The 10,980-nt window shown below is 39.8% G+C and overlaps 1 long non-coding RNA gene across 1 annotated transcript; it reads left to right on the forward strand.

Moving 5' to 3' along the window:
- Nucleotides 1-918: 918 nt before the first annotated feature.
- Nucleotides 919-4,178, forward strand: LOC148755159 (uncharacterized). Its single transcript, XR_016019111.1, has 3 exons — nt 919-1,079; nt 1,807-2,085; nt 3,867-4,178. It is a non-coding gene; the product is annotated as an uncharacterized LOC148755159 (long non-coding RNA).
- The last annotated feature ends 6,802 nt before the right edge of the window (nt 4,179-10,980 follow it).

The following is a 10,980-nucleotide window of genomic DNA, read 5'->3' on the forward strand; positions in this document are numbered from 1 at the left end:
AGCACAGCCTGTTGTGGAAAAGCCCGTCGTAAGGTTATGTGAAAATCCAGCCAGCTACTCATTAAAACCCAGTAAATGTGAGTCCCTCCTCACTGTAGGGAGACCAGAGCCCAGCACCCCATCAACTGGGCCCCAAAAGGGAGGGTTTGATTGAACAATAAGAATTTCAGTACAATCATCAAGAAAAACCACAATCGTACAAGGCAAACTCTTCCACAGGAACATTTCCCTGTGCTGGATATTTGTTTTTATCTGGTGTTTTTCATCTTTATCACTTCTTTAACTTGGTTGTTTTCAGTGTCGTTTGGAGTGAAGTGACTTTTGTAGTTAGACAATGGAGATGGTTAAACAGCAAAAAAAAAAAATAAAAATAAAAAAAATCAGGAATTAACTAAGGAAGTCCAAAAGTTACAGTCCTCTAAATTAAAAAATTATATATGTATATCTATAAATGAATTAACAAGTCAGTGATGGGGTGTCTTGTTTGTCTTTTAAAAAAATCTTCATAGCTTTTTGGCAATTAAAACATAAGCACAAACGACTACAAAGCTCAAATGAATACACGTAGCACCGTATCTGGCAAATTCGGGTGCATTTAGGGTGTGGGAGCTTTGCAAGCCTGTATGGTGTGTGCCTTTGACAGCGAGGTACAGAGCACAGCTCTAGTGCAGACAATTCCAGCTGCTCTGGCTGGTGTTCCCTCACTCGCAATTTCACACCATGCGCTCCCCTCGAAACTATCTACAAAAATCTGCTAGTTGCTGTTTGTAAATGTGCATAAAACAATATACTATTTAAGCAAACTGAGCAATAACATAGAGTAATATACACTAATATACAGAATATTAATTATAATATAAAACTGATTGCCATGTTGCAAAAGAGAAAAATAAGAACACTTGTGTTGATTTTAGAGCCGGATTAAAGGCTTCCCTTAAACCTACGCTGTGGTGAAGCTGCATTTCCGCCTTACTTTGGGTTTCACAGCTGTCTCCTGATCATCGGCCTTTAAGAGCGTTTGGTTATTTCAGCAACGGGAGCCCTGCAGACGCAGGACGAGGATTCGCCAGAAGGGAGAGGTAAGATTTTTCTGGTCAGAGGAGTTTTGCTCAAAATGGGAAACCCTTGGCGATACAGTGGTTGGATATTTAAAAAATATTTAATAATTAGCTTCCACAGTGCTTAAAGTGGAGGCAGGAAGCTCCTCAATACCCAAATATAGTAAGACTGACTTTCTTAGGGGAAAACAAAGAAGAAAAAAAATTATTATTTTTATGTCTCTTGTCAATTGACAAATCAGTAGCATATGCTGAACAATAGATTTCTCTTTGCAGTATTTCTGCTCAGGTATAATTGCTTATGTCTTTGAAACAACACACATCAGTGAAAACATAAACAGGTCACCGTCATAGCTAGTGAAAGAGGATTCTAGCAGAGTCTTTTCAATTGACCTTACTTCAGATACTCATCTTTTATTGACATGTGAACATTCTCCCAGCAGAGACAGTAGCTCCTTGAATTGAAAGGCTGTTTTTGTGACAGAATAATTGATTTTTCTTCCTGATATGACTTCACGTATCATACTGAGTTTCACAATCCACATACATCAATACAAAATGATTTTTAAAGAGCTCAGATAGGAGTCATTTGTGGGCCACATATATATACAAATACATGTAATAGATGTTTTCATTCCTAAGATTAAAATAATAAGGAGCAAGCATATCATGACAAAGTTAACGTATTTATTTGATTAAAAAAAAAAAGTTTTCCTGTTTTATCTCATGCAATGTGCTCTTCATGCAGTAACTACCAACCCCTTGGGAAGAGCGGACACCGGGATATGGATTTCCCATTTGATTTTTTAAAATTGAGAAGAAGAATGGAATTATTATTTCGTTATTTAATTAAAGAAGAACCTTGCTATCAAAACACTCTCCTGCACAGTGTTTAGAGCGAGGTAGCAGGAGCACAGTTTGAGATGGAAAGAGGCCGCACAATGCGCTGATTAAGGAACTTTGCCGGCGGACCACTGAAAAATATCATAAAGTGTGATTCATCACATCTGCATCAAGTTATGAAAAAGTAAGGCTTGTTAACCTGCTGTTTGGAAACCAGAACACTTTTATCAGTTCATATAATTGCTAACCCCTTATTCACTGCTCAACACTGGAGAGCTCTTTACCTCCTAAGATTCCACTAATTGCTGACAGATTTGATTTCTCCCTGACAGCAGGAGTCCTGTTTCTGGCCTTTACATCAAGTAATTGCTTTATTTTTCTCCCTCTGCTCTAAAAAACGGAATTCCCTTCTCCCCTGCTTGAACCTCTTTAATGGCTTCTTTCTCTGTTATTAAATCCTTGCCATTTAAATCACATTTAGCGATGTTTTGAATAACTGATTCCAATTACTAAAGGTCTTACCAAGAAGCAGCTGAAAACGCAAGTCATTACTTGCCCACAGACAAGCAGCTATACCTTGCGCCCAGTCTCTGGTGAAGTGTATTGTGTTTCTCCCCAGTACGGGGCAATTTATACGCACAGGAGGTTGATGTTCAGCAAATAGACAGCCGCCGGAACTCTCCTGCACCATCATTTGTGCATAATGGATATTAGGCTTTCTATTTATTTTATAAATAGTCCAATTCCTCAAAGAAATCCTTCCCTTCTTCCCATAGTGGCTAGGGTAGGCCACTTGGAACAACAGTAGAGATGAGCAGCTGACCGCTCCATGACCCACCGTGAGGTTGCTCTTCAAAGGTCTAATATAAGCCATGGCGGCCCAAACAGAACAGCGCGACGGCTGCCATGCCTGCCAAGTGCAGTGCTCAGCTGCGTCAGATTCTGCTTTGACAGTCCACAGCTTGTTTTCCCTTGACATTGTGGTATTTGGGGGAAAAAAAAAATCTCTGCCATCTTGTCTTTTCCCCTCTCCCCATGCTGTTGGGTGTTACTGTTCTTTTTGCGTGTTTATTTACTTGGCAAAAGGACACATGTGATAAATTTCATGACACGACCATATTTCCTTTATCATCTCATCATTTTGGGTTTGGGGTGGATCCTGTCTCTCAGTCACGTTGGATGTAAGATGATCAGAAATGTTACTCTGTTCATTTTGGTAAATCTAATCTGACACTCTGTTTTGGCCTCACTAATATTGTATATTTTCTTGCCACATTTGTACTAATGAAACATGATTTTTGTTGTGCATAGTATTTCATGCAGGAAAGCCTCTGTTACACAAAGTAATTTAGCAGGCGTGGCGTAATTTATACATCTTTGGCCTTCTTGCTTTAAACACTGAATAACCAATTAATTGTATAAACACATGTATAACGTGTTGGGTTTAAAGATTCACCATGTAATTGTGACATGGCCTAGCCATCACAGCTATCTGGCGTACTTAACTTAATGAACTGACAAATATGAAGGCAGACTCATCCTTCTGATTTTATTATAATAACTAACTGCATGTCTCAGCAATGACTGGGGCTACAGAAGGTTATCACTAATTTCAAACTTAAGATTGTTAGAGAAATCGAAAGGTCTCTCCGTTTTCTATATTATATCTAAATGTGAAAAGAATTTTTGCATGCAAAGCTGTATTCCAGAGGCTTAATAAATATCACCACTATAAAAATAAATAATTCATGTAACAATTAATTAATTCTACTTCCTATTGTACTTGACTTTTCTCTACTTTAATGGGGCTCCAACAGGGCTGTAATAATCTCTGTACAAGATAGAGTCGTGGCTTTTCTTCCTAAATTCATGGACATTTTGGTTTTCAGCTTTTCATTAAAGTAGGTGATTTAAGAGAAACTTTTCTAATACACTATTCTATTTTTTTGACCCTCTTCGAAACAGTGACAAAAAAACCACAAGTATGTGAAAGAATTTAAACGAGATGTCAGAATGACAGAGCGTCTCCAAGGCCTTACACTGCCTGCAAAGTACCATGTTGCTGCAAGAGGGGCAGAGGCAGAGAGAGGTAAGCAGCAAATTCACCTGGGATTTTGTCTTTCCCATTTTTAAACATTGCCTCTTAAATTATTTATGTTTGATATTTGTGAAAAGTGCTACCTTGGATAGCCCAGAAGGACAGCAGGATGGTGGCACTGCCCATCATAGGGACTCTATTATTAATGTGCTTCACACTAAGGCCGTTACCTCATTCCCCTTATCCAGCCTCAGAACTAGGGTGCTTATTCATCCATAGAGACAAAAGCCTTGTTATGACTCTGGACTAAGTACATATCAGCAGACATGGTCCAGCCTTCCCCGGCATGTATTATAAATAGGTGGCCTTCCTGTTCTCCCCAGTACCCAGTCTATCTTTCACCTCCTATCAGCTCTATGTTGAGACAGTCAGTTGCAAAGGGGCTGCTAAGACAGTGCTCCTTTTGTGAAGACCCCTAAAGGAGCTATGTGGGGCAAACTACTGTAGGGATCATCAAGACACAGCAGCTTTGGGGCTTTAAGTGGCAAGCTCATCAGCCAGCCAGATGGAGGCAGGGAAGAGACTTACTGGGGCCATTTCGGTGGTGAGAGAAATAAGATGTATCAACCAGCTCATTACAATGACAAATTTGTAGCATAGATGATTGGTTCCTATAGTGGTTCAGTCCTCCCACTCTGGAAGCAAACTACCTGGATTTGAAATCTGCTGTTTATCAGCCACGTGACCTTGGGCGAGTTGCTTAATCTCTCTGCCTTCATTTCTACTGGGGATGATTATATTATCGACCTCATATTATGGAGGATAACATGAATTAAGCTTGGAGAACACCAAGAACAGGTCATGGCATGGTATAAAGACTCCAAAAGTGCAGCTTTCATTAGTCGACCTCAGCACTGTATCTCCCTGATTGTTACCCACCCCCACCCCTACCTCTCACCCCATGAGCAACATTTTCTTCCCCTTTTCTGCTGGGAGAACCCAGAGTCCTCTGGTATGTGCTCTCTTTTTCCTTCCATATCAAAACTCATGCTCCAAGACTTTAGCTCAAGGAAGAAAATGACTGGTAAAGGATATTCTTACCATGGGTACTTGTACATTAACAGGAATCTAAAACTAGCATGAAACACATACGAATGGTGTCCTCTTAAAAGCCATCCAGGAGGTTTGTGGATGCAGAGGTATAGGAGGAGTGTTCCCAGGACCCTGAAATCATGGCATTCTGGAATTTGCCTCTTCTGTGCATGTGTTGAAGGTCACCCTGACTATTGGACACTCCTGTGGAAAGAGAAAGATGTTTACCCATTGCTATTTTCTGACCAGCCCACAGTGTTTCTTAATCTGCCTGTCTGCACCTAGAAAATCCTCTGAGAATGAGGAGATAAAACTGGTGAACTGCATGGGCATGGAGTCAGCACTGTCCTTCCCTTGGTTGAAAAGATGCAATATGACATCCGGGTACTCCTCAGTGGAGCTCACAACAAGGGTGATGGACAATTGCAAAATGCTTTCATTTGCATTTCAACCACGATAATTTTACACATGTTTCGGCCTTCTGTATGGAATTTTTTTTTTTTTTTTTTTTTTTTTTTATCCTGAAGTTCTCCACAGAGTAGTATCCACAAGGATGATGGAACTTATACCTCTTCTCAAAACACACACTTTTTCCCAAGAGGACTTCCATGTAAGTGGCATTTTGTTTCATTTCGTCTAGGAGAGGTGCTGTAGACCAAGGATAAGTGGTCCTGAAGGAGTTAGTCTGTCTCCCCTGACGACAAGGGAGTCATCCGATAGGTCTTGGGGAAAGGGCTCTGGACTAGTTATCAGGAGACCTGGCTTCCCATGGAGGAGCTGGGTGGCCGTGGGCAAGTCCTTTCCTTCTGGCCTGAGTCGCCTTAGTCACAAAGCATTGAACTAAATGATCTCCACCGTCCCTTCCATCTTCAACATTTAATGTTTGAAATAAATCAGTCCCATGTTTCTGAGAATCCCGTTTTTGCTTGCTTATCCTATTTACGACGAGGTATTCCCCTACAGAGAGAAGCACATATAATGTTATTAAAGAATATATTAAATTTTCCGAAGAACTGTAACAGGCTGTGTATGTGCTTGTGTGTGGTGTCACTGTGTGTGTGTGTACATAGTATTTATCTGCAGTTAGTCACTCAAAACTAACTCTACTGACACCACCATTGTTTCTCTAGAGCTAGCCTTTGTAAGACATTTGAAAAGAGCATGTAATAGGGACTTTGAGCTAATCAGAGTAAAGTATTTCAGAATTATAGTGCTTCCCTAAATATGTGGTGCCATGTATGAGAAGGAGGAAAACTGATAAGACTGTTGCATCTTTACCTCCGGAGTTCTCCAAGGAGATAATTCTGTGCAGCCTTGATGTTCAACATCAACCTCAGAACACATCAGGAAGAGAGGTGTTTTTTCTTCAACAGTAAATATTCTTTGACTTGAATTTAAAGAGAAGCCAGACAATACTATACAGCATAATCATGTATTAATACTACATATTAATATTATGTCATGACATCTTTTATAAGTTACATATAATATTATTATATATAACATGATATTATAGATCATATAATGTTAATGATGATGGTGATAATAATAATAATAATAATGTAGAGCATCAGCATTGACCAAAATAGTTGGGTTCTTGAGAGTTTGTCAGTTCTTTATAACCTGGTAAAGCTATCATTAAAATCATTTAGAGCATTTCATTTAACAGACCACATCTGTGCCCTTAATGAATAGTAATTAAAACTCACAGCAGCATTCTTATTAGGTGACAGAGGGTTATACACACTTTCTAAAATAGATAGACTTTTGACCATGTAGTCTGCCCTTCTATGTGGGTGTCAGTACTCAGGAGGAAATTGAGATAATTCTCATTTTTCCATTTCTAGAGAACTAGATACTCTTTGAGAAAAAAAAAAAACACAAAAAAAACAAGAACAACTGTTAAGTCTAAGACTCGAAATTCTGACTTGATCATTTGCCAATATAGCATGCAGTGGTGGAAAAGTGCTGGTGGCTAACTCTAGTCCTGGTTCTTTAACCAAGTGTTGTGTGATTGCCCTAGGGTATGACATTCATCCTTTCTGATCCTCGATTCCTCGTCCATAGAATGAGAGATTGGATTAAATCTTGCCCAAGTTCATGTTTGAATCTGATAAACACTGAATTTCTCTCTGCCCCCATGCACTTGGCATCGGCCACTGTGGCCACCAACGGTTCCCTGTAGACCTCAAGCCACCTGTCCTTGGAAACTACATTTTTTCTATTAAGAAAGTCCCTGAATACCCTACCCCATTCACCTCAGAGCTTCACTTCCTTCTTGTCAGAGGGCTGATGCCTCTCCTCCCCCCTTATCTTGCCTGGCCATTGGCCCCTGACTCTGTCTAGATGATGAATCCTCAACTGCCTTCTGTCCTCAATGTCTTCTGAGCCCGGTCTGCTGTCAATCCGCAGCCTCTGACCTACTCTTTCCAGTGAATTTCTCAGCTACAGTGAGACACCATGGGTCTAAATGAACTCTTTATCTTCCCGGTCCTTTCCTTAGCTTCCTCGGTCCTTGGTCCTGTTCCTACAGGTTGTGGCTATTCCCCCAGATGGCAATAATCTCCCTCAGCAAGATGCGTCTTGTTTGGGTTCCTCCAGAAGCCGACTCTAAAACAAGGATTCAAATGCAAGTAGTTTATTTGGGAGGTAAAGGAAACATAGGTGGGGAAGTGGGGAAAAGAGACAGGGAGATAATTCAACCCAAACAAGGAGCATTGTCAAGCAAGTTACTACAGGGAATAGCTGGACCTGAATCCCCTCCAAAACCAACATGGTGTATGTGCCTAGTTACTCTCCTGAGGAGTGAGAGAACTACAGCCCCCTTTCCTTCCGGTGACCTTATTCCTCTGGCTTCCAACTCGCTGCTTTTTTTCTCACCTGATGACCAGTCTTTGTCCCACAGCTGAGTTTTCTGCTTGGCCTCTCTCTGGAACTGTTCTGTGAAAAATCCAGTGGCCTAGCTTTCCAGTATTTCCCTTTTCCTGGCTTTGGCCTCAGAAGGTCAGAAGTAAAATTTAAGCAGTCTGATAATATAACACTTCACATCTGCAAGGCACTTTACAGTTTATAAAGGAATTTCATGGCGTCTTATTGAAAGAACGTGGCAGTTAGAGTCAAAAGCATTGAGCTTGCATCAAGCTTGGTTCTTGTACTTACAAACTCTGTGATATTGGGCACATCATTCCTCCTTGCTAACTGTTGGTTTCCTTATCTATAAATCAGGAATAATAATGGTGACCTGCCCTCCTTACATCACAAGGGTTGTTGCAAAGTTGAGCAGGGCAAAGGGGCCCAGACAACCATCAAGAACTAAAGCTACACCTCATTTATCTGATTTTCCACAATTTTAGTGCTCACAGCAGCCTTGTGAGAAGGTAGGCAAGATGTTTTCCTTGTTTTAAGGATAAGGGAACAAAGACTCCCTTCCGACTCGAACGCCAGAGTCTAGTTCTCAAATGCTTGCAAACAATTATTGTAGCTTCAAATCAAATCACATCTAAAATACATTTGTAACGTTACATGCTCGAAGAGAAAAGCAAACACATGACATTCTTTGAATAAGTGCAGTCACAGATCTGAGATCTTGGAACAACTGAAAGAGTATGACACTTGGATCGTTTAGAAAAAATTTTGCTCTCTTAAAATTAGCCACATAGTAACTCGGATCAGTCATTCGAGATTCTAAAATGTGCTGGGAGGGTTGGGCTGAGAAACCAAGAACCACGTACTTATCTGTTATTGCTTTTTTAAAAAATTGACTTTTAATTTCCTAGATAGGGGGCAGCCAGGCTTTTGAAGAAACACTTTTATTTCAGCATCACTCTGAGTTTCTAATGTCAACGTGTGTTAAGGGCTGGTTTGGAAGAACGAGGACAAGAGAGTTCCACTACTGCCTGAAGGCAATTTGCATCTCTTAAAGATGAAGAGCCAGAGGTTAAACATAAGCTGAAACTCATCATGACTTATAGACCAGAGGATTTTATTTTTATATATCATTTCACACAAATCCATTTTTTAGCGTTGAATATGTGATTTTTCAAGTCAAATATCTGCAAAGGAAATTGGACTGACCCGAATCTGCCTTCAATGTTTAATGGTAAGGATGTTGTGAAATTTGAAGCAATTTTGTTTTCCATGCACATATTCTTTTTTAGGAAGAAAAATCTTCCTTTGCTCCACATTCCTCTTTGTGCCCACAGAAATGCTTGATTTGGTTTGGTATGAGTCGAACAAACTGTTCTCATCACAGTGGAGCAAAGAAAAAAAAAAAAAGAGCTTTTTATTCAAGTTATGGGTTCTGGAAAAATTTGTGTGAAAGCATTCTATGTAGCTGTAGTTTTTGGCCACTCTATTGTGAGCTGTCTGTCGAATAGTTATTTTCTCCTGCACCCAACAGGAAAATAATGGGATACAAGAAAATTCAGCCTATTAAAGTGTAGGGAGTATAGAAAAGTGCTTATAGAATTCTTTTTCCCCCCGTATTACATGAATGTTCATGCACGTCTGTGGAGAATTCTTTCCCTTGTCTCTCTCCAGGCTTTTCCCCCCAAGATTGTGCCCTGTCAACCTAGCAGGTTTAACAGGTGAACTACAAGATGGGAGCCATAACTAAAGCTGAGTCTCGTGTTATGATGTGCAATATGCAATACGTATTTAATCTCGTCTGGCACTCATGCTAGGATTTGGTTAACATATTTTATATAAATAATTATAGTTCTTAAATCACAATATTTAAAGGTGGATATTGAACAAGAAGAAAGTTAAAATGAGCCAAAGATAGAAATTACATGATTAGCCATTTCCTCTACAGCAGAAAGCTTCTTAGCAAACGAAAAAAAAATACCATCAACGATCAGAGGAGAATGAAACTGAAACCTCAACGAACCCTCTTAGAGGTTTTCAAACCCAATCGTTCAGTCTAATAATTAGGAGACAATAGAATAACTTCTTCAAAGCACTACAGCACAACTAATGTTGACTCTGAAACTCTTTAAAACATCTAGCATGTCAGGTGAAGCTGGGATCTTATTAGAACGAGTGCTTGAAAGGGCATGATAAAGCAAAGGAGATTGGAACTCTGGTGAGGAGCCCTCGCGGTTTCAGGGGTAGTGGTGTTGGGAAGCCAATTGAGTTGGACGAGTTCCAGCAAATAACTTGGGAAAAACTCTTAGGACCCTAAGTCTGGAAGGAAACTGGAAATGACATCCAGTTCGCCCACCTGCCTCCAAGCTAGACCACACCAAAATTCTGAAAAACCCGTATATAAGAAAACTTGTTTAAAAGGGTAACCTATTCATGTTCCCTTCTGAAAAACCTGTGTCAGTCTAAAGGAGTTAATGAATGGCTCTAAAATCATTGTGGATGCCCAGATTAAACATTGCACAGACGTGCTGGCATCATCATTCACAGTGCCTCCCCTTTTCAAAGAAGCTTTGGAAACACTTAAGTCTTGGATGTTTTGTCATTGTGGTTTGAGATCTAGCATGACTTAAAAACACTACCCAACAAGTAAATGTCAAAAGATGAAAAAATCTCCCACATTCTGTTTTTCATAAAAAATATAGATTTAATAAGTTTCTAAAGGAGAACAGAATGGCCATGTTAGAATACTGCCAAACTTATAAACTCTGACAGTCCCACATACTGAGATCAACAGGAATAATGCATCTCACAAGGAATAAAATACATTTTTCGTCTTCTGGATACGTTGAAGAAGAAGAAAAAGCACATCTGTCCCAAATTTCTTTGAAGGAACTGAATGTCATTCAGTTTGCCTGTGCGGTGAGGCTTACTCTTTCTACTGGGTTACCTTAGGGGGCTTTTAAAAAACAATTTTAAAGCTGTAATCAAGCAAAGTCAAGGAGACAGATTGAAAAATCTTGGTCTCTATTAATATCTCAGGGCTGGATATAAAAATTTCCTAAGATGCTGAAAGGATATCAATAT

Source organism: Rhinolophus sinicus, chromosome 15 (genome assembly GCF_057876585.1).
Source record: "Rhinolophus sinicus isolate RSI-liver-muscle chromosome 15, RSI-T2T, whole genome shotgun sequence".
Taxonomy (NCBI): domain Eukaryota; kingdom Metazoa; phylum Chordata; class Mammalia; order Chiroptera; family Rhinolophidae; genus Rhinolophus; species Rhinolophus sinicus.